This window comes from Apodemus sylvaticus, chromosome 7 (genome assembly GCF_947179515.1).
Source record: "Apodemus sylvaticus chromosome 7, mApoSyl1.1, whole genome shotgun sequence".
Taxonomy (NCBI): domain Eukaryota; kingdom Metazoa; phylum Chordata; class Mammalia; order Rodentia; family Muridae; genus Apodemus; species Apodemus sylvaticus.
This window is the reverse complement of record NC_067478.1, coordinates 30,222,542-30,248,269: the sequence shown is the minus strand read 5'-3', so window position 1 is coordinate 30,248,269 and position 25,728 is coordinate 30,222,542.

Sequence of the window (25,728 nt, the reverse complement as noted above, 5' to 3'; positions counted from 1 at the left end):
CTAGCATACAATTGTTAGAGCTTTAATATAGTAGCGATATAGGTTTGATGGCACAGCATAGGGGGATGCTAAAAAGTTGGGGCTGGAGAGGGTTGGTGGATGGCAGAGCACATTATTAGAAGCAAAGAGGAGGGGGAAGAGAGCAGATGTGGGATATGAGAATTTGTGGAAGGGTAACCAGGAAGTGGGAGATTATCTGAGATGTAAACTAATGGAATGATTAATGAAAAATATAAAATAAAGTAAATTAACATAGATCTACATAGATATTTACTAATTTGTGGGTTCTTTTATTCTTCTCTTCCCTTTTCCCACCTTTTCAACCCCTTACCACTACATAGAGGAGAAACGATAGAGAGGAGAGGGGATGATATTATCAAGAGACTGCTTCATGATAATTAGGGACATAGAGTTTCTTGGGCAAGTTTGATTTTTGATGTCAGAATATCTAATTTCATTTTGGTATTTCTTCTTTACTCATGACAACTTAACAAACCACAACCAAAACCAAATAACAACCAACCAACACCCCCTCCCAGACCCAATCATACCTATACACACACACACTGCCCTTTGCAGAATTTAAATACTCTCTGAAAAGTCCCAGGAATTCTGAATGTCATGCGATCACAGAAACTATCTACAGCTCGTAAAATCATGCCTCTACTAAAGGTAAATTCTGGGCAGCTACAGTGGACACACAGAAATAGTACCACATGCCCAAACCAGGGATTAAAATGAAAGCACATTTCTATTTCAGTGTGTTTTAAAGACACCAAAACTCTCACACAGCGCTTCCTCAGAAGAACTGATCATCCATTCAGAGGACATTAAATTGATATGTTGGCCAACCAACATATCATATGATTTATGATTTTCTGGTGGTAATCTGAAGAAGATCTGTAGTGAGAATTTTGGTGTCTTTACAGAGAGAGAGAGAGAGATAGAGAGAGAGAGAGAGAGAGAGAGAGAGAGAGAGAGAGAGAGAGAGACTGGTGCTGTTCAACTCCATAAACACAACAAATCTGTCAAGTGAATGGGACTGCATGTTGCATGTAATTGACACAGATTTCTCCTTTGTTTTACCTTTACACTGTAATATGTAGAGGTGGCAATTTTCTTTCGTGTAGCTCCAAAATAACACTGCTGCTATTATAACACTGAAATAGTGATGTGCTTTCATTTTGATCCCAAGTGTGACTTGGGATCTGCTTCTGTCTATACACAAAAGCTATCCATAATTTACCTCTAGCATGGGCAACCTGAACCCCTGGGAGCTCCCAGAGACTAAGCCACCAGCCAATGTGCATACAAGGGCTGGCCTGAGGCCCCGGCATATATGTTGCAGAGAACTGCCTTGTCTAGCCTCAGTAGGAGAGGATCCACCTGTAGAAATGTATGCCCTAGAGAAGGGGGAGGCGTCAAGGGACACCCTTTTAGAGGCAAAGGAGTGGAAGGCCATAGCGAAGAACTCTGGATGGGGGAACCAAAAATGGGCAGCATTTATGATACAAATAAAATAAGTAAATAATTTTAAAAGTTTTTAAAAATTGACATATTGGAACACTATATCCCTAAGTTTATTTAAGCACTCTTTATAATTGGCATGCCATCAAAACAACCTAAGTGTGCGTAAGCTGAAAAATAAATAAAACATGGCATACTTATGCAACAGATGATTATATAGCCATATGTCATAGTTAGAGATTTTATTGCTGTAAATAGACACCAAGACCAAGGCAACCCTTATAAAGGACAAAATTTAATTGGGGGCTGGCTTATAGGTTCTGAGGTTCAGTCCAGTATCATCACGGCAGGAAGCATAACAGCATCCAGGCAGACATGGCTCTGGAGGAGCTGCAAGTTCTATATCTTGATCTGAATGAAGGTCATCAGGAGAAGATTGTCTTCCAGGTAGCTAGGAGGAGGGTCTCAAAGCCCACCCCCACAGTGTCACACTTCCTCCAGCAAAGCTATGTCTACTCCAACAAGGTCACCCCTCCTAATTGTGCTACTCCCTCAGCCAAACATATTCAAACCACCACTCTAAAGTAAAGGATAAAATTATATATTTTATAGCAAAGTGAATAGACTTAAAGATTGAAATAAGTCAGGCACAGGAGCACAATTACTACATATATTTTTCACAAGTGATATCTAAACCAAGTTCATTTCATTGAAGTTGATTGAGAATACAATGGGAGTTCCTAGAGGCTTGGGACAGTGTGGTTGTTTGATGGAAACAGGCTGTCAAGTACTTAGCAACAATTAAGGACAAGGGTTCTAGTGAATCTCTATTTTGGATGGCTGCACATGAAAATAATATGCTCTACATTTCAGAAAGAACTGAAAAGCTTAGGAATTTACATTAGGCCGAAGCATAAGGATAATAAATGACACAAAGGATAAATATGTTAGATATTAAACATTATTATGTATACATGTGCTAAATAAAATATTACACAATAGCACATTAATACTTGTAAATATCATGTAGTATGCATATAATTATGTATATATATATATATATATATATATATAAAGTTTATAGTGATTTTTGACAATATTAATTCTAGTCATCCATGATCCTAGAACATCTTTCCATTTGCTACTTACTTTTATACTCTCTTTGGAGATGGAAAGCCTTCATTACAGAGATCCATCACTTCTGTGGTTAGGTTTATTCCTAGGTAATTTATTTTCCTTAAGATTATTGTAAATGGGAGTAGGTCTAAAATCTCCTTTACTGTATGTTGTGCATGTATTAGAAAAGCTATTGATTCATGCAAGTTGATCCTACAACATTGCTGATTTTATGGTTATTTTTGTTTGTTCACTTATTTTACATTTACTTTCAACATTTAAGTTAAAAAAATGTTACCTGACATACTGATGTTTCGTGAATTATAGGGATGCTACCTGACTTCATTCGTCATATAGTGTTTATATTTTGTCCTGCTTTTTGTTTTGTTTGTTTGTCTGATTAACACAAGTTAGAGAGTCTTCTGTGAAGAAGAATCACAATTGAGAAAATACCATTTTTCAGATTGCCTATAAGCAAGTCTATTGGACTTTTTCCTTTTTTTTTCATTTATTTATTTATTTATTTATTTATTTATTTTTATTTACATTGCAAATGATTTCCCCTTTTCTGGGTCCCCACTCCCCGCAAGTCCCATAAGCCCTCTTCTGTCCCCCTATTCTTCCATCTACCCCTTCCCACTTCCCTGTTCTGGAATCCCCCTATACTCTTGCACTGAGTCTTTCCAGAACCAGGGCCCACTCCTCCATTCTTTTTGGATATCATTTAATTTGTGGATTATGTCCTGGGTATTCAAAGTTTCTAGGCTAATATCCACTTATCAGTGAGTGCATACCATGATTGATCTTTTGAGACTGGGTTACCTCACTTAGTATGATGTTGTCCAGCTCCATCCATTTGTCTAAGAATTTCATGAATTCATTGTTTCTAATGGCTGAATAATACTCCATTGTATAAATATACCACATTTTTTGTATCCATTCCTCCGTTGAAGGACATCTAGGTTCTTTCCAGCTTCTGGCTACTACAAATAGGGCTGCTATGAACATAGTTGAGCATGTGTCCTTATTGCATGCTGAAGAATCCTCTGGATAAATGCCCAGTAGTGGTATAACAGGGTCCTCAGGAAGTGACATGCCCAGTTTTATGAGGAACCGCCAGATTGATTTCCAAAGTGGTTGCACCATCTTGCAATCCCACCAGCAGTGGAGGAGTGTTCCTCTTTCTCCACATCCTCGCCAACACCTGCTGTCTCCTGAGTTTTTGACCTTAGCCATTCTGACTGGTGTGAGGTAAAATCTCAGGGTTGTTTTGATTTGCATTTCCCTAATGATTAATGATGTTGAACATTTCTTAAGGTGTTTCTCAGCTCTCCGGACTTTTTCCTAATTAATGATTGATGTAGGTGGTTTGACCCCTTGGCATGTGGTTTTACTATATACAAGAAGGCAGTCTGAGCACACCATGGAGAGAAAGGCAGTAAGCACCACCCCACCATGGCCTTGGCTTCAGTGTCTGACATAGGCTCCTGCCTTGAGTTCCAGCCTTCATTTTTCTTTATGATAGACTGTTTGAAACATGCAAACCTAAATAAACCCTTCTCCTTCAAGTTGTTTTTAGTCATGGTACTACATCAACGCAATTGAAACTTAACTAAATCATATTACAATTAAAGTGAATGATTTTACTAAGTATTTTCTGACTATGGGGGAGGAGTGTTGAATTCAGAGCAATTGCATAGCAGAAGCAGTGAGGGAGGACAGTGAATGCAGACAGCTTACTCTACATTGCCAATACCCTGTCTGAAAAGACAAAGAATCCAACCAAACAACAACAATAAAGACAATGTAAGACAGAGGTGAGAGGTTATCTGGTCTTCTAAAATCTAAGTAAACCATAAAATATAATGGTCAACAATTCAGAAAGCAAGAGAAAGTAGTGTTAACCTACAGCTGGCTATATTATAGAGCAACTGCACAGGCAGGCCATGAAGTCATTTTTCAAATTACCCCTTGAGAGTAATTTAGTGTCAAGTGTCAACTCTCATACTGGAAAGAACTTGAGGTAACCTTGTCACCTGAAATGCAAATGTTCTAGACCTTATGACCTACCCACTATGGTAGTTCTTAAGTTCTAAGACATAGCCAATAAAAATTATCTATTAACTTGCTTGTAAAGAGCCATCTGTAATTAATGTCTGCAGATAAATGGCATTCAAACTCGGATACAGAGAATCAGCACCAATAACTCATTCCATTGACAGTTTTATGCATCTTCTTCTCACTAATTCATTCTGGAAAGTTTTCAAGTGATGTCTTTTCATGGCAGAATAGTTTTCTGAAAAGGTTCTCATGCATCTGTTCTTGCTTACAGGAATTTTTTTTTTAAAGGCTAGACCAAAGTTCCCAAAGTGAAGTTTCTCAGTTGGAAGGACTTAGCTGAAACACTGTGTTTTGATGAATATAACTGCTGTAATTATTTTTCATAAACATTATTAATCTATGGGTGGTGAGTTGGCTTCACCCAACTTCACCTTCAATAAAGGCGCATGTCTGATGACTTGTGTTAGATCAGTGGGTACTGTTTAGGAAAAAAAATTGTCAATTTCCAAAAGTTGTACTTTGGCCTCTATGTGTGTGCCATGTCATAGGTGCCTACACACACACACACACACACACACACACAAACACATAAATATTTAAAAAAAAACCAGAGTTTAAAGGGCCAATGAGATAGTTCAGTGGGTATAAGTATTTGAATTTGGAATCTGGTCTCTGGGTCTCATATAGTAGAAAGAGAGAACTGACCTTCACATACAAGCTGTCATGCATACACATACACAGTAAATACATGCAGTATTTTAAAAATATTATTACAAAACTCAAATTATATGAAGATGAGCACATTTATTTTCCTTAAAAAATTTTACAATGTATTCAGAATTGATATATAAAGGTGATTAGTTCTCATCAGGACAAAGAGATGGTCACATGGATAAAAAGAAATTCCAACAAAAAATTAAAATTAAGGTAAAAATTTTAAGTCATATTTCTTCAAAAAACAACCTTTGTGAAAAATAATAATAAAATAAATCATGTGAAATAAAATGTAATTTGAATTAATAATTTTCTTCCAAATTTTACAAGACACAGTTCATTGTCTCATCATAGAATTTACTGGCTTTCATCATGCCTTTTTTATAATTTGTTGTTTTCATCAAATAATTTTATTTTTTATGTGATCTCGTGTATGCAGATGTCTGTTATGAGCTATAGGATTAGAATCTACATTAGGATACGTGTACCATTGCATCAAAAGCTCATATATAAAGGTTATTTACATCTTTTCTGACAGCCATACATACTCCTTTATGAGTTGTATTACACAGAGATTATCCTCTACGGAGCTGACCATTAGTATATAGAACCCTTCAGTAACCTACTCACTTCAACTGCCTGGGTACACTTAACAGCATTATAAAATGCTTTGTGATTTAATGAGGTCATCTCCTGTTTTTATTTCATCATGATGGCAAATCATAACACTTTGTGCTAAGTCATTAAAAGTGTTGACATACTCAACTTAGGAACTCACGTCTGTCAAAATATTAGCTGATAAAAAGGAACAGCTGGCAGAACCTATCTTGATAAAATTCAAGTGAGATGTGGACCTTGTCAAGACTCAGTGGTAACACACTGCTTTGGGCTGTTTCCTACGCAGCAGGCAAGTACATTTACATTCTGCTTTGATCTTGAATTTTAAAATGAGATCATTCTGACAAGTGTTAGAAGGAATAATTTTGCATGGGAAGCCACCACAACCCCTTCCAGCACTGTTTTCTCAAACTGTAATAGACATTCTTCTCAAATGCAAACATAGACAGTCCTCTATTTCTTTATACCAAAACCCTATTGCAAAAAGGACCAAGACTACACAAACTTTATTTTCCTTTTTTTTTTTATTTAAAATCTATGTTGAGTTACTGATATCTTATTCTAAGAAGTATGTGTGCAACATGTGTGTCACAGACTGACAGCAGGGTCTTAAGCCTCCATCTCGTTGAACACAAAATATAATTTAGAACAAAACTAAATGTGAAATTTAGAACTCTTAGACTATCTCTAGTCCTAATACAAAAAAAAAATGTAAACAATATTTCTTCCTTTTCCCTTTCTTTTATTCTACATTTCCTCCCTCCCTCCTTTCTTCCCTCCTTCCTTCCCTCCTTCTGTTCCCTCCCCTCCCTCCCTTCTTCCCTCCCTCCCTTCTTCCCTCCCTCCCTCCCTCCCTCCCTCCCTCCCTTCCTTCCTTCCTTCCTTCCTTCCTTCCTTCCTTCCTTCCTTCCTTCCTTCCTTCTTTCCTTCCTTCTTTTCTTCCTTCCTTCCTTCTTTCCTTCCTTCCTTCCCACAGGCTCTAATCTAAACTGGCCTTGGACTCAGGGCATCACTCATGACTCCACATCCCCATGTTGGGTTTTCAGATATGCTCTACCAAGTCTTACAGTATTTCTTTATTTTTAAATAACTGCAAGGCACATGATGACTAAAATGTCAATATGTTAAATATGGATTGAATATGTTCCAAACTATTGCATGCAATAAGGAACCAAAAAGCATATGTTCTTTGCTTTAGGGTTGCAGACAAAATTATTGGTCAAAAACATCAGAATTGAGAATAAGGTGCTACATCTGAAAACTTACATGTGCATTTGCTATGAAGGCTTCAGAATTGAAACATAATGTTCAAATTTGTGTGTCAAACTGATAGGGCTAAGAGCTATTCACAGAGTTGGTAAAACATCGCTCTGAATTTGTGAGAAGGTTTAAGGAAGACTAGTGCTTGAGCCTGTAGGTATACCAAAGAAGACTCACCTTCAGCAGCCTGATAGATCATCATCTAATTCACTGAGCCACAAGAAGGGAAAATCTGCTGCTTTTCGATCCTGGACATCTGTCTGATCCTGAGGTTGATGTTTCTTTCCTTAATGCTGAATCAGAGCTCACAGGGTTAGCTGCTGGCTTCCTCCTCAGGCCTCTGGGGTTGATTCTCATTATATCACCTGCTGCCTCTTATGCACAAGCTAAAAGTAGAAAGTTTAGCTTCCCAAATATCACATGATCCCTCTCCCTTTCCCTCTCCTTCCCCCTCCCCTCTTCCTCCTTCCTCTTCTCCCTCTCCCTCCTTCCTCTTTTCCCTCTCCATCTCCCTCTTCCTCTCCCTGTTATTTCCCTCTCCTCCATGTGCAATCAAACACACTCACATGCACAAACCTTCCTTGGGAGTATGTTAAACAATAACTATTCTACTGGATAGTATAAAATTAACAGAAACACAAATGTTATGGGCTGTTTGACAAGAGAACTTTATGACAGCCTAAAATCAACATAATTATATTTAATTTCAAAAATTAAAGATCAGCCATCATACTATTTACTTATATTTGCCCAATGATGAAATGATATTTCTATATAACAAAATAGAAATGATGTAGTGGAGGAGTAAAAGAGGAATGTGATGTTGGAAGTACACATGTGCTCATATGTGTGTGTGTTTGTATATTTATATGATATATAGCCTTAACATTAATTATGTGTTTGAATTAGGTATAATCATGTTTATAGGTCAGATAGTCTTTATAGGATTAATTTTACAATAATTAACATATTTAGTTTCCTAATAAAGATGAGATTAAAATTAAAGATTATATTGAGGCATATATTAAATTACTCCCAGAAGTGCCATTGTTTGGTTATATATGGTCATGAATGTGTCTTCAGAATAAAAACAATAGATGTAGAGGTAAGAGAAACATGTCTGTTTCTACAACGAATACTGACAGGCTTCTTAATGGCTGTGAGCTTCACTGTTTAAAGTCAAATCTTTTACTTGTTTGTTGATTTATCATATGCATTAGTGTTTTGCCTGAATGTGTACGTGTGAGAGTGAAAGATATTGAGAGAGAGAGAGATTGAGAGAGAGAGAGAGAGAGAGAGAGAGAGAGAGAGAGAGAGAGAGAGAGTGTGTGTGTCCCTGGACATGGAGTTACAAAGTTATGAGCTGCCATGTTGGTGCTGGAAATTGAACCCTAGTCCTTTGGGAAAGCAGCCAATGCTCTTAACCCCTGAGCCATCTCTCCATCTCACTGTTTAATGCTCTTCCAGGGCAGATTTCTATCAGCATGGTGCTCAAGTCACTGTCTTCCAGATCAGCATGCCTTGCAGCTTGCAGCTTGCTGGAGGCTCAGTTCCACAGCATAGACTTTTCACCTGGTTTTCACACCAGCTGCAAGGAGCCTTCTACCTTCAAAGCCTTCATTTTAGTCACAAAGCAAAGAAACAACATAGTTTACTTTTTTTTTAAAACATTGTCAAAACCTTCTCTGATTACCGCCTTGTAAATGACTTTACATTTTCCTCAAAAACAAACAAACAAACAAAACAACATGAAAACATCTCACAGTCCACAGATAGAGGCAAATAACCTTTTCCCCTCAAGGCCTGGATAACATACAGTGTATTTCAAACATGTAGTTTCTATTCCTTTCATTAAACTCTGCACTTACTGAAGTTGGAAGCAGCTATGGCCATGAGTTTGGACTTGGTACAACAGACATTGACAGCTGGGAATTGTCCCCTAAGGCACAGCCTTCTCAGACCCCACTCTCTCTGATGTGGTCTTTTATGAAAATTGTTATTATCTGTTAAACATAGAAGACCATCCTAACATAGGATCTTTCTGTGTTTTTTTCTAATTGTATATAATATATTTTCCTCTGTAGCAAAGATCTTCTTTTCAAATATTTTTCATATGACTCTGTGAGACTTGGCACTGTCCTCATAACCCTGATCTTCCACATTGTTCCAAGAATGTCAAGTTCACAGAACTAGTCTATTATCTTTCTTGTGCAGTACCTCACATTTTTTTTTATTTTCTAAATTCAATAGGCAATCCACTTCCTATCTACTCTTGCACGTTTTCCTTTTATATTAAGAGTATTTTAAAGAAATGGAAGAGTAGTGTAAATAAAATATGAACATTGGCATTGTTCTTGCTGTTTTGAACACACAGTCCTCCTCTGTATCTCAGCTAGCTAACTGTAGCAAATACTAGTATTATTCTATGCCAACTACACAATAAAATCATGTATGTCCTTACCATATATATGTTCAAGTATAAAGACAGACAATTATTAAGGGTTGGAATTATTCTGGCAGTGCTTGAATATTTTTTTAAAAAATGTAAGAATGGAAGTGTTTTTGAGTTGTATTTGAAAGCATGAATAAAGTGATGGTAATAGGACTGTTGCAAAAAAAAAAAAAAAACCCAGGAAATTCGAACATTCTTATAGCCTCACATCTGTGTATTGATTCTACCCACCAAAAAGATCAATTAATATGAAATTACTATGGATCCATGTTCTATTACTTGCACAAAAGAGCATTCATTAATCTACTGAGAAAGGACTTGGGGATTTTCACATTCATGATGATTATAAAATTAAATTGCAGGTATTAACTTTATTTGAATTTTCCTCCTTTCCCAGTGGACTTCTGTCAGAGGATCTTACTCAGTTAATCTCGAATTTCTCTGCAGTTTTATGAATACACTTTAAGTGAAATTTCAAATTGTACTTATAAACATAAGGTTCATTGTGGCATGATCATTTCATTAAGATACAAAAATTAAAGGTGTAGATTTATGTATACATTCATATAGATATTCACACATATATATACACACAGGCATATATATATATATATATATACATATATATATGCAATTTATTTATTAGTTTGGTATACATATTCTCAGCATTCAGCCTGTGCTCACCCATATGATGCACAATATTTGTATTACTCACAAATGCTCATTTGTATAAGAAGACTGTAGAGGGAGAAGCACTCACAACATCTGGCTCCTGTGCACATCTTTCTGTACAGAGCAGCTTTCACATTGAAAAGTATTAAATAACCAGACATGGGTGATGATAAAAAAAATAAATGTCCCTTGTAAGGCGAAGCATTGACCAGCTCCTGTTGAATGGACTGTAAATAGTCATAAGGTGTTCTTTGAATATCCAATATTATTGAACATTCAGGTATTTAAATGTCACATTACATAAAGTTTAAATCTAATTGTACTTTCAAAAACAAAACATGTAAGAATAGTTATGAGTTACATACTAACAATAACAGATTGGTGTTTATGAGTGATCACTGTGTTTCCAATACTTTCACTATACCATATTTGATGATATTTTCCCTTAGCTTTAATTCAGGTAAAATGGCTGTGATTCTTCTTTGTCATTAACAATGGTTCTAACTGTATAAACATGGGAGATCAATTTCTTCACATTCCTCAGTCACAGTCTCTTTCAATATAATAGTAACACCACACCCATCTCCCAGTGTTCCTGCTAAGTGCCAAATAAGCTCTTTTACATGTAATAGGTACCAAAAGAAAGCTATTTCCACTTTATCTTCATAAAACAGTGTAATTCATAAAACAGTTATCTATTGCCTAGTGTCTATGATACATTCTGAGAAATGCATCCTTAATGACATTGCTCTTGTGTGCATTCACTTAAACTATGGCAGTGATAAATGCTCAGTTATCTACTGTCATGGGGTACAATCATATCACATCATTGATAAAGAATTCTTAAGAAGTTTGCAGATTCATAGGAAAACCAATAATATGTACCAACTAGTGCCCCCTGAGCTCCCAAGGACTAAACAACCAACTAAAGAGTACATATGGAGGGACCCATGGCTCCAGTTTCATGTGTAGCAGAGAATGGCCTTTTTAGACATCAATAAGAGGAGGGGCCATTGGTCCTGTGAAGGCTCAATGGCCCAGTGTACTGGAATGCCAGGTCAGAAAAGTGGGAAGGGAGGTTGGGGGGAGGGGATGGGATAGGGAGTTTTCAGAGGGGTAAGGAGGGAAGAGGATAACATTTGAAATGTAAACAAAGCAAATATCTAATAAAATAGAAAAATTTAAAAAAGAGAGGCATGGTTATGTGAATGACTCATGTGAGTGTTTTGTAAAAGTGAAGCCATAAAACTTTTTATCTTTATAGACATTTTTACTATAAATTTATATTTTTTCTGTAGAATTTTATTTTTAAGATCTCATTTCTATTCCATTTCTGCATCCAACTCTTACCACGATTTCCTTTAGATACACCTCACTTTCAACTTTAGGTCAGATGTCTTCAATTTAATATGATTATTACTGTTAATATATGCATGGGTATGGAGACATTCTCTGGGAAATAAGCAGCTCACTAATGGCCAGAGCCAAGAAGGAAAAATAATGCTCCTTACCGCCTTAGCAGCCATAAATTGTCAATTGTCCTTAGCCAGAGATCAGACCTTAGAATTTCAACTTTCTTGAACTTGTGCCATTAACCACAATTATGAAGATGCGTGTGCAGCAGCTGTATTTCTCCTGGAGATAGTTCCACACCATTCCTGATCCCTTGGATGATATTTTCTGTTTGTCTCATCTTCAATGATGTTCTCTGAGCTTAGGCAGAGTTGACATTGATACCCCATTTACATCTGAAAACACTCGAAGTCAGCTATTCTCAGAACTTAGACATGTTATGTGTCTCCCCATCAACTTTTGCCCACTGTATTGTCTAACTGATGTTGAGTGCATCCTAGTTTCTTGAGTATAAACATACACATCTAGAAGGTAGTTTGACAGCATGACCATTTAGTAAAACAACAGTACCCTCCCCATAATAGCTATGACCTCCCAGCCATGAGATTTTGAGGAGATTTTTAGTACTAACCAGGAAATACTTCCTATAGAGCAGGCTTCATATCCAATCAGAAAATGGTTGATTACCCCCACAACTGTCATGCTAGTATTATACCAGTGAGCACACATTGCTGGCAGTTCAAAACTGTAGTATGTAAAATGCAACTGGGGTAAGATTATTGAAGTCTTTTTCTCACAATGGCCTGTATAGAAACTTGTGCCAAAACATGGGTACTTAGGAGGAAAAAAGTTTCTTAGTCAGTTCATGATTGATTTATGTCTGTCCTGATATCAAAATGTTTTTTGATTTTTTTCATCAATAGGGTCTTATTTTCTATTTCTCGTAGACAACTAATAGTAATGGCAATTGTGTATACTACTTCACCTATCTTTTGGAAATTTTTAGCCAATTACTCATTGGTTAGTAAGCAGTTTCTGGATCATTTGGTAAGTATCTTCTGGAAGACATTGTCCACACATATAGGGTCTACTCTGACACAATTTTAATTGATGTCTGTAATTGTATTGAAAACTGGTGGTTATACATAAGACTTCATTAGACATTTTTGGTTTGGCCAACCAACCCATCCCCTACCGCCTCATTTTCTCATTCCCTGTCAGGATCCCCTACTTAAACTTTTAACCTCTGTCTTCTTAGCGCCATCTTTCACATCATGTAGGTCCTAATTCTGACCTCTCCAACTACACATTTTATTTTGTTGCATTCAACAAAGCTAGAAGGTGTTGGAGATATGAAGAATGCTTTGACATCAGACATGGAGATGAATAAGAAGCTTTTAACTTTGAATCTTGTGAATATGATAGACAATTGGGACATTTATGTTGGACTTTGTGCATATAGCCTTATGTTATGGCTATAAATTTATGGGGGCCAAGGAATGAAATGTGGTGATTTGAATGAGAATGGACTCTGTGGGGTCATATACTTGAATAATTAGTCACCATGGAGTGGGAGTATTTGATAGGAATGGAAGGATTAGAAGGTTTGATTGATCAGAGGAAGTATGACACCAGAAGTGGCCTTAGAGGTTTCAACAGCCCATGTCCATGGTCTAGTATTGCTCTTTTGGCCTGCAGATCAGGATGAGCTCTCCACTACTGCTCTGGGACCACGAAATGGAGGCATGTTCCCTGCCGTGGCAGTAACAAAATAAACTTCTGAAACTAAGCAATCCTACAGTTAAAAGCTTTCTTTTTCAAGAGTTTCCTTGGTTGTGTGTCTCTTCACAGCAATAGCATGGTGGAAAAGACATTTGGGCTGCAAGGACACAAATTTCATTGCTCTTTTCCTTCACACCTCACTTCTGTTAGCTCTTTCCCTTCATTCTTACTTTCTTCCCAATCCATTCTCTGCTTTGACTATTCTGTCTATGATAGTCTTCCTATTTGCTTTATTTTTTCTATATTCTATTTGTAGAGTCCTGGTTTCCATGTTCACTTTAAGTCAAACACAAACAACAAAGATCATGTCAACACTTCATTGTAATAATCCAAATGCCATGAAGGAAGAATTAAAACTATACCAAAAGCACTCAAAACTACTTAAAGAATGCACATCCTATATTAAGTTTATATTAAGTCACACACTGTGCTCTTTGTTTCCCACAGAGTATCAGATTTATCATCCAAAATGGTTGTTATTCTTGATAACTGAGATTCAAATCAAACATGGGGAAACTGAGGAGCATATGATTTCAGCATCTTATCCAAGTCTTTTTATTAGAAAACAATGAAAAAATCATGAATTTTATTACAAGTTATTGAACCAGGAATACACTATTTAATCAACAAGTTTTTCTTAACCTCTATTACAAAATGTAAAAATTTTAACTTCCCCCATATCTTTTAAAGTCTCAATTTTCTTATATCAATTAACAGATAATTGAATTTTAAATGTATTTTATATGAAGGATAAAATTATATTTAATTGCACTTATTTTATTTTATTACTGTGTGTGTGTCATATGTACTGAAGAAGAAGATAAAGGAAGTGTGTTTGTGAAATTTTTATCAGTCCCCACCTTATTCCACTAAGACAGGGATCTTTTTGTACCTGGAACTGGAATTCTTTTTCTACTAGGCTGTCATCCATCAAAACCCAATGATCCTTCTTTTCCTAACCTTATTCAAGGTTACATGTATGCCGTAAACTACACATATATTTTGTCATTTAGATTCTGAGAACCAAAATCTAGTTCTCATGCTTGTATTGAAATCATGCATAATCAATGAATGATCTATTCTATGACATAATTTAATTTTAGTACACATCTTGTAAGGATTTTATTTGTCTGTCTATTTGTTTGAGATAGGATATTTTATAGTCCAATCTGGACTTGAACTAGTTATGGTGTTTTGCTTGCTTCTTTTTTCTTGAGTGTGGTAAAGTACCTGATTAAAACCAACTGGAGGAATAAAGATTGACTTGGCTCTCAACTTTAGTTACATTCCATGATTGTGGGGATGTGAAGGCATCAAAGCCTTAAAATATAGGAACATAGTACATTCAGTCAAGAGTAGAAGTCAATTAATACATGTATTTATTGTCATGTTTAATCTGTTCTCACCTTTTCATTCAAGCCACCCATCAAATGGTGTCAACCCAAAGTAGGTCTTCTCACCTCTCTTATCTTTTCAGAAAATCCCTCACAGACATGCCCATAAGTAGACCTAACAATTCCTCATTGAAACTGGGTTCCCAGGTGATTTTGCATTGTGTCCAGTTAACAACAAAACCAAAGATCTTAATAGTTCAGCCCTAATCCTCCTGACTCTGCCTTCCTAGGAATGGAACTATGAATGTATTAACACAGGTGGTTAAAATTCATACTGAAACTATGAAAGGCATTCCTGACTATTCACTGTCTTCAGATGAAGTATTCTACTATGGAACAATAAAATGTCAATGGACAAAATCTGATTGTTCTTCTGCCTTATAAACAAACATGTATATAAACACACACTCTCTATAGTGTACTGCTTGTAGCTAAATGAGTTTACAAAGCCCCACTAGCTGCTGTGATTCACTAACTTTGTACATTGTAAGCACAAGTGGTTTGAATACAAATGGGTCATTTATCTGTTGCATGTGCTGTAAGGCTCTAATCATTTCTGAAAATTCACTGTAGCAGAAAGCACAGCAAATTTGTAGAAAGATGTAGGAAGTGAGATGGCTTTTAAAAATAGCAACTTTTATTTTTTTTTCATTTTTAGCTAGCAGTGGATTAATGTTTCTATATCATATCTGCTACATAATTTCTCTTTATTAGATCTTAAAATAAGGCTTTCCAATCTACCCACACAAATTATATGGATGTTCACAACACCCTTCTATTGCTAGACTACAATTTCCAGCTTCCTATCAAAATTCTGATAGCTTATGATTTATTTTTCTTTAACTATATCTTCTAATCATCATGATCCCAGCAGGCATGGCGACAATAGGTGTATTAAAAACCTGCTTCCTGTCATGACTGGAGTGGAGTGATTTGGTAAGATATTCCTCACGAATGACTTACCATCCTCAAACAGGAATTGTTGGAGCGGACATGTATTCAACCCTATAATTTGTTCAAGGATTAAAAATAATATGACTACATTCAGTTGATATTCATTTGACAAGTAAAAAGACCTCCCATGGAGCTAGAGAATTGGCATAGCAGATAAGATTACCCGCTGCTCTTTTATAGGACCTGACTTTGGTTCTGAGCACCCACATGGCAGATAACAACTCTCTGAAACCCATTCTAGGTAATTATACACCCTCTTTTGGACTCTGTAGATGCTGAATACACATAATACACATACATACATGTAGGCAGCAACATCCATTAATATAAAAATGACAAATTAAAAATAACCAAAATGTTTTGAAGAGAAAAGAACTTACAAATCCAAGTATTCTGTATTTATTCTTTCTATACCAAACTGCAATGCTATAAATAAAACAGAAATTTGTATTCCATCTTAATTTTTCAATAATTTTAACAAGAATTCAGAAAAGCTGTTATAGTTCTATTAACCATATAACATATGTATAGTTCACTTATGTTGTGTTCAGTTGTTCAAGTATTAGGTGCAGATAAATTAAACATAGGACGAACACCCAATCCTCTAGCATCATGCCTTATAGATAGTTAGGTAACTGCCATTCCAGATTTGTGCCTTCAACGCACATCTTTCTCTTCAGCTGGTTCAAGTCTTTGTGTGAACCTTTCATGAATAGATATCTTATGGCTCTGGCAACTAAAACATCTTGTGGTCTTTAACTCAATCCATGCTTAACATCCACAGTCTCTTGCAATGCCTCTCAGGATCTCTTACCCTCTCAGGGTCTTTAAGTAGAAACTCCCTAACATATATTATTTGGTATCAACAATTCTCTGAAACTGTGGTAGAGGAATCCAAAATTCCCTTACTCTTGTATCACTCCTGACTTTAAAGCTGATATAATGTAGATGATACTGCTGAATTTGGATGGCATCTTGGGTGTCCCGCGCTTTCGTCTCACCAGCAAGAACGACGCGGCACACTCAGGATCCTTGTGCAGCCAAGCTTTATTGATGCTTTTCGTGGAGGGAGACGCCGCACCCAACATGGACGCGGTTTATATACCCTTTGGCGTGACGTGTACACACCTGATTGGCTGTTTACTCATGACCTCATTCGAGTGCCCCAGGACGGACAGAGACTTGGCGTGAAAATACTCTTGCACATGCGCAGATAGCTTATTCACTAAGAAAGCAGAGTTGGCACAGTGGAAGCCGGCGCCATCTTGTAATGGCAAATACAGTCGCGGCTTTCCACACTTGGGATGTAACCTTGAATCACACTAGTAGCTGTTAATGTACTTGCTTTCCAGGGACAGAAAACATCTTTTGTCTTCTCTAATAAGTTATAGGCTTAGCCAGGTGGTGTCTTATCCTGAGGGAACCCTTCCTGTAATTCCAGATCAGATAAGATATCTCCTTGCTATAGCTAACTAGGTTAACAATTGCAGCCTCTCTTTAAATACTATTATTGGCTATAAGGTAAAACTTGCCAGAGTACATTTCCTCTGCAACCTTAAGTTTTGTATTTCTTTCTGATTCATTTTGCTCTTTAAATATTAAAGACCTTTATGAGAATAAATACCAGTAACCGTATATGAGAAGATACAGTAAAGAAACTGCTGGAGCGGCAGCGGCGGCAGCGGTGGCGGCGGAAGTGCAGCAGTGGCTGGTCCAGCTGAAGGGCCATCAGCAGTGGAACCAAGGCGACACAGGGTCCAGTTAGCCCCTGCGTCCACAACCACTGACCTTTGCTGACGAGCCGGGCTGCAAGCAGCTGCAGTTTTGCAGCGCCTTTCACTGCACGGAAGCCACTTCAGAACTCGGCCTCCCCCCAGTCAGGAGAGGCTCACCTCCATCTTGGTTTCGGACTCCAGAGATATCGGACAGACTGATTTACATAAACATAATCCGAGGCCAACACCGCGGAGGTCTGAGGCTGACGGGCGTTGGCCTACACCCAGGCCCTGGGCTGTTCCGGGGGGGGGGGGGGCATCGGGGTGCCAACCCAGCCAGGAGGTTTTTTTGCCCTGGGCTGGGCACGCGCCGCCATTTTGCCTACAGAGCAACAGAGAACTCTGGTGAGCAGAGCCATAACAGGCATAGCCTGAGGCTAACAAAGCAGGGGTCTAGGCCCCAAAAAGCCGAAGACCGACCCCAAGAACTGGGTGGCTTGGTGGGCCATCTGTGTGTCAACCCGCCCAGGAGGTTGCTAGCACAGCAGACTCTCCCAGAGCTTTCGGGGAGCACAAGCACGCACGCCCGCCATCCTGGTCACCTGGCAGAGCCAATTAACAGTCATAGCCCTAAGGGAACTTTGCTCAGACCTTGGCCTCCCAGGCTTTTGCCTGGACTCAGGGCCTGGGCGGCCAGGCTAACCTTGTGTGTGCCAGCCCGGTTGGGGGATCGGCTGCCCAGCAGAGTGATCAGAACACAGGGGAGGTCCCAGCAGCATACACCGTCGGCGCTCCCTGGGTGTTCACACAGGCTCCATCTGGTCCACAGACACAATCTGGGGCAAGGCCTCAGGCAGGAGCCCTCAGCTCAACCCTCTCTACTTCCAGATCCAGATCAACCTGGGCGGCGTCACCACATCTCCAGGTCCTGCAAGAGGCTAGAGGGGCTTCTGGGCGGCGAGCTGGGAGAAGTCGGTGTGCTCCGGTGAATCGAGCTAGCCCCAGCGGGAGCCTTCGGGTGCCTGCTTTGGGATCTGAACAGCCTGGGCAGCAGCACCCTGTCTACAGGCAGTGCAGGAGGTAAGCTGTGCACCAGAGGCCAACTGGGAAGGGGCAGCTTGCACTGGTGAGTCCAGCACTAACAAGACAAACTAACAACAGTGAGAACTAGATGGCAAAAGGCAAACGCAGGAACGTCACTAACAGAAATCAAGGCAATATGGCAACATCTGAACCCAATTCTCCTCTACCAACATGTCCTAGATACCCCATCACACCAGTAAAACAAGATTTGGATTTAAAATCACTGGTCATAATGCTGGTAAAGGAACACATGAAGGACATACTTAAAGAAATTCAGGAGAAAATGGATCAAAAGTTAGAAGCCCTTGCAAGGGAAACACAAAAATCATTGAAAGAAATCCAGGAGAATACAAAAGCCAACAAGGAGGAAACGCAAAAAACACTTAAAGAAATACAGGAGAACTTTGGTCAACAGGCTGAGGTCATGAAAGAGGAAACACAAAAATCTCTTAAAGAATTACAGGAAAGCATAAACAAGCAAGTGAAGGAGCTAAGCAAAACCATCCAGGATCTAAAATCAGAAGTAGAAACAAGTAAGAAAACTCAAAGGGAGACAACTTTGGAGATAGAAAGCCTTGGGAAGAAATCAGGGGACAGAGATGCAAATATCAACAACAGAATACAAGAGATAGAAGAAAGAATCTCAGATGCTGAAGATTCCATAGAAACCATGGACTCAACAGTGAAAGAAAATGCAAAATGCAAAAAGCTTGTAACCCAAAATATCCAGGAAATCCAGGACACAATGAGAAGACCAAACCTAAGGATTATAGGCATAGATGAGAGTGAAGATTTACAACTTAAAGGGCCAGCAAATATCTTCAATAAAATTATGGAAGAAAACTTCCCTAACCTAAAGAGAGAGATGCCCATGAATATACAAGAAGCCTACAGAACTCCAAATAGACTGGACCAGAACAGAAATACTTCCCATCACATAATAATTAAAACACCAAATGTTCTAAAAAAAAGAAAGAATATTAAAGGCAGTAAGAGAAAAAGGCCAAGTAACATATAAAGGAAGACCTATCAGAATCACAGCAGACTTTTCACCTGAGACTATGAAGGCTAGAAGGTCCGGGGCAGATCTCATGCAGACTCTAAGAGAACACAAATGCCAACCAAAACTACTATATCCAGCAAAACTCTCAATCACCATAGATGGAGAAACTAAGATATTTCATGACAAAACGAAGTTTACCCAATATCTATCCACAAACCCAGCCCTATAAAGGATAATAGGAGGAAAACACCAATACAAGGAGGGAAACTTCACCCTGGAAAAATCAAGATAGTAACCTTTAATCAAACCCAAAAGAAGTTAAGCAATCAAATTTAAAAAATAACGTCAAAAATGATAGGAAGTAACAATTACTTTTCCTTAATATCTCTTAACATCAATGGACTTAATGCCCCAATTAAAAGACACAGACTAACTGACTGGATACATAAACAGGACCCTACATTTTGCTGCCTACACAAAACACACCTCAGGGTCAAAGACACACACTACCTTAGAGTAAAAGGCTGGAAGAAAATTTTACAAGCAAATGGTCTCAGGAAACAAGCTGGAGTAGCCATTTTAATATCAGATAAAATTGACTTTCAACCCAAAGTCATCAAAAGAGACTCTGAGGGACACTTCTTGCTGGTCAAAGGAAAAATACAACAAGAAGAACTCTCAATCCTGAACATCTATGCTCCATATGCAAGGGCACCCTCTTTCATAAAAGAAACTTTATTAAAACTCAAAGCACACATTGCACCTAACACAATAACTGTGGGTGACTTCAACACTGCACTTTCCTCAATGGACCGATCAGGAAAACAGAAACTAAACAGGGACACAATGAAAGTAATTGAAGCTTTGGACCAATGAGATTTAACAGATATATATAGAACATTCTATCCTAAAAAAAAAGAATATACCTTTTTCTCAGCACCTCATGGCACCTTCTCCAAAATCGACCATATAATTGGTCACAAGACAGACCTCAACAAATATAAGAAGATCGAACTAATCCCATGCATCCTATCTGATCACTATGGAGTAAAAGTGGTCTTCAATAGCAACAAAAACAACAGAAAACCCACATACACGTGGAAATTGAACAATATTCTATTCAATGATACATTGGTCAAGGAAGAAATAAAGAAAGAAATTAAAGACTTTTTAGAACACAATGAAAATGAAAACACAACATACCCAAATCTATGGGACACAATGAAAGCAGTGCTAAGAGGAAAACACATAGCCCTGAGTGCCTCCAAAAAGAAAATGGAGAGAGCATACATTACCAGCTTAATGACACACCTGAAAGCCCTGGAAGAAAAAGAAGCTATTTCACCCAGGAGGAGTAGAAGGCAGGAAATCATCAAACTCAGGGCCGAAATCAATCAAGTAGAAACAAAGAGAACCATACAAAGAATCAACAAAACCAGGAGCTGGTTCTTTGAGAAAATCCACAAGATAGATAAACCCTTAGCCAGACTGACCAAAGGGCACAGAGAAAGTATCCAAATTAACAAACTTAGAAATGAAAAGGGAGATATAACAACGGAAACTGAGGAAATCCAAAAAATCATCAGACCCTACTACAAGAGACTGTACTCCACACAACTGGAGAATCTGGAGGAAATGGACAATTTCCTTGACAGATACCAAATACCAAAATTAAATCAGGAACAACTAGACCATCTAAACAGTCCCATAATGCCTAGAAATAGAAGGAGTCATAGAAAGTCTTCCAACCAAAAAAAGCACAGGACCAGATGGTTTCAGTGCAGAATTCTATCAGACCTTCAAAGAAGAGTTAACACCAATACTCTTCAAACTATTCCACAAAATAGAAACAGAAGGAACACTACCCAATTCCTTCTACGAAGCCACAATTACGCTGATACCAAAGCCACACAAAGATACAACAAATAAAGAGAACTTCAGACCAATTTCCCTTATGAACATTAATGCAAAAATACTCAATAAAATTCTTGCCAACTGAATCCAAGAACACATCAAAACGATCATCCACCATGATCAAGTAGGCTTTATCCCAGGAATGCAGGGCTGGTTCAATATACGGAAATCCATCAATGCAATCCACTACATAAACAAACTCAAAGAACAAAACCACATGGTCATTTCATTGGATGCTGAAAAAGCATTTGACAAAATTCAGCATCCTTTCATGCTTAAAGTCTTGGAGAGAACAGGAATTCAAGGCCCATACCTAAACATAGTAAAAGCAATACACAGCAAACCGGTAGCCAGCATCAAACTAAATGGAGAGAAACTTGAAGCAATCCCACTGAAATCAGGGACTAGGCAGGGCTGCCCCCTTTCTCCTTATCTTTTCAATATTGTACTTGAAGTACTAGCTCGGGCAATTCGACAACATAAGGAGGTCAAAGGGATACAAATTGGAAAGGAAGAAGTCAAACTATCATTATTTGCAGACGACATGATAGTCTACCTAAGTGACCCAAAAAACTCCACTAGAGAGCTTCTACAGCTGATAAACAGCTTCAGCAATTGGCAGGTTATAAAATCAACACAAGCAAATCAGTGGCCTTCCTATACTCAAAGGATAAGCAGGCTGAGAAAGAAATTAGAGAAATGACCCCCTTCACAATAGCCACAAACAGTATAAAGTATTTTGGGGTGACTCTTACCAAACATGTGAAAGATCTGTATGACAAGAACCTCAAGACTCTGAAGAAGGAAATGGAAGAAGACCTCAAAAAATGGGAAAACCTCCCATGCTCATGGATCGGTAGAATCAAAATAGTTAAAATGGCCATTTTGCCAAAAGCAATATACAGATTCAGTGCAATACCCATCAAAATCCCAACTCAATTCTTCACAGAGTTAGAAAGAGCAATTATCAAATTCATCTGAAACAACAAAAAACCCAGGATATCTAAAACTATTCTCCGCAACAAATGAAAATCTGCGGGAATCAGTATCCCTGACCTCAAGCAATACTACAGAGCAATAGTGTTAAAAACTGGTACAGTGACAGGCAGGAGGATCAATGGAACAGGATTGAAGATCCAGAAATGAACCCACACACCTATGGACACTTGATCCTTGACAAAGTGGCTGAAAACATCCAATGGAAAAAAGATAGCCTTTTCAACAAATGGTGCTGGTTCAACTGGAGGTCAGCATGCAGAAGAATGCAAATTGATCAATCCTTGTCTCCTTGTACTAAGCTCAAATCCAAATGTATCAAGGATATTTACATAAAGCCAGACACTCTGAAGCTAATAGAAAAGAAACTGGGGAAGATCCTTGAGGACATCGGTACAGGGAGAAAGTTTCTGAACAGAACACCAATAGGGTATGCTCTAAGAGCAAGAATTGACAAATGGGACCTCATAAAATTACAAAGTTTCTGTAAGGCAAAGGACACCATCAAGAGGACAAATCGGCAATCATCAAATTGGGAAAAGATCTTCACCAATCCTACATCAGATAGAGGGCTAATATCCAATATATATAAAGAACTCAAGAAGGTAGACTCCAGAAAACTGAACAACCCTATTAAAAAATGGGGTACAGAGGTAAACAAGGAATTCTCACCTGAAGAACTTCGGATGGCAGAGAAGCATCTTTAAAAATGCTCAACTTCATTAATCATTAGGGAAATGCAAATCAAAACAACCCTGAGATTTCATCTTACACCAGTCAGAATAGCTAAGATTAAAAATTCAGGAGAAAGAAGAACACTCCTCCACTGCTGGTGGGGTTGCAAATTGGTACAACCACTCTGGAAATCAGTCTGGTGGTTCCTCTGAAAACTGGGCACCTCACTTCCAGAAGATCCTGCTATACCACTCCTGGGCATATACCCAGAGGATTTCCCCACCATGTAATAAGGATACATGCTCTTCTATGTTCATAGCAGCCCTATTTATAATTGCCAGATGCTGGAAAGAACCCAGGTATCCCTCAACAGAAGAGCAGATGCAAAAAATGTGGTATATCTACACAATGGAGTACTAATCAACCATTAGAAATAATGAATTCATGAAATTCTTAGGCAAATGGATGGAGCTAGAGAACATCATACTAAGTGAGGTAACCCAGACTCAAAAGGTGAATCATGGTACGCACTCACTAATAAGTGGATATTAACCTAGAAAACTGGAATACCCAAAACATAATCCACACATCAAATGAGGTACAAGAAGAAAGGAGGAGTGGCCCCTGGTTCTGGAAAGACTCAGTGAAACAGTATTCAGCAAAACCAGAATGGGGAAGTGGGAAGGGGTGGGTGGGAGGACAGGGGAAGAGAAGGGGGCTTACGGGACTTTCGGGGAGTTGGGCGCTAGAAAAGGGGAAATCATTTGAAATGTAAATAAATTATATAGAATAAAAAAATTAAAAAAAAAAGAAAAGAAAAAAAAGAAACTGCTGACAGGACTGCTCCAAGATATGATTGAAAAACGGGGGTTGTTCTGTTCTGTTTTATTGTTGTTTTGTTTTTTTGTTTTGTTTCTTTGTTTTGAGATAATGAGCAAGGGAATAGCCAGGGGCATCTGGCTAAGATGTAAACTGAACATGACTGACCAGCCAGCTGGACTTGGCTAGGACTATGAGAGAAGTGAGGACAATGGGAGAGCAGAGAGGGAAGAACAAGAGTAGAGAATGGTGAGAATGGCCAGTTTATAAGAAGGATTAGTGGCTGGGGGCACAGAAAGACCAGGTGACCAGGCTTTGTAACTTATATCAAGTATTTGTGGGCAAGGAATGAAAGAGCATGGAGACTCTTGTGGTATGTGCTAACTGGAGACCCAGCTCTTCCTTTTACCAAAGATATGGGAAATGACTCCTTTTGGGAGACGGGGATGCAGCTTCACAAATTCCTGAGGAATGCTGGTATTGTCCAGGTTGAGGTTATTTTTGGATAGTTTGACTGCCTTTTGGAGTTTGAAGAATTGGAGTTTCATTTATCTTTAACAGTGTTAGGCTGTCTTAAAATCACTTGCACAAAAGGAAATTAGTCAAATACTTTAAACTTATCCCCAGGTAAGATCTTAGGACAATAGCAAACAACAAACACATTCTTTGCCAAAATATTACAATAACAGATTTTACTCTTTACTAACATTGTTCTCCCACTAAAACATATGCCTCTACAGTCTGCATTGCTTTCAGTTCTGACTTCTAATAAACCCATTAAGCCCTGCTTATACCTTGCAGGCATTTTTCTATCCCAAAGTTCCAAAAACTATGAATTGCTCAAAATAACTAAGCCAACAAATAAACACTCAACAAACAAAGAAACAAAAATAAACAACATGGTCTGATTCTTCACTGCAAAATCCCACTGTCTGGTACCAACTTCTGTATCAGTTACTATTTTATTGCTGTGGCAAAAAATACCATGTCCAATGCAACTTAGGGATAAAAGAGCTTAGATTGTAGTTCCAGAGTATTAGCGTAGAGGAAGCAGGCAGGAACAGGAAGCTAAGACCTTGTATCTTGAACCTTAAGAATGAAACAGAAAAATCTGGCTTGGCAAAAACTTTAAGCTCTCAGTGTCCACTCCCAGTAAGGCTACAGCTCCCAAACTCCTCTAAATAGGGCCAGCAGGTGAGGACCAAGTGTTCATCTGTCCAAGGATATGCGGGAAGCAAAATTCAAATCACCATATAATAGAAAGTGTTAACTAAGTTAAAATTTAAGTCTTATTCTATTGTTTCAATTATAGTAAAATATTATTAAAGCAATGTTTTCAGAAAGCCTCATGGGCCCTTTGTTAATTTTCTCATCCTAAATTCTATATTTGATTCAAGAGACACTATCTGAATGAATGTTTCATTAAATGACACTAACTACATATAATAAGCTAGACCTATGATAAAGTCTGATGTGTCATAATTAGCCAGTGATACTGAACATTTACATGGAACATAAACTAATGCATTTAATAATTATTAAATAAATTTAATTTATTTATAATATTTCATAATATTCTGCATGCTAGTATCTTTATATTACTAAATCAATGTTTCCTATCAAATGTTATTTAATTATAATGAATTATGATTACCAGTTTCAAAAGCAGACACCCTTTTG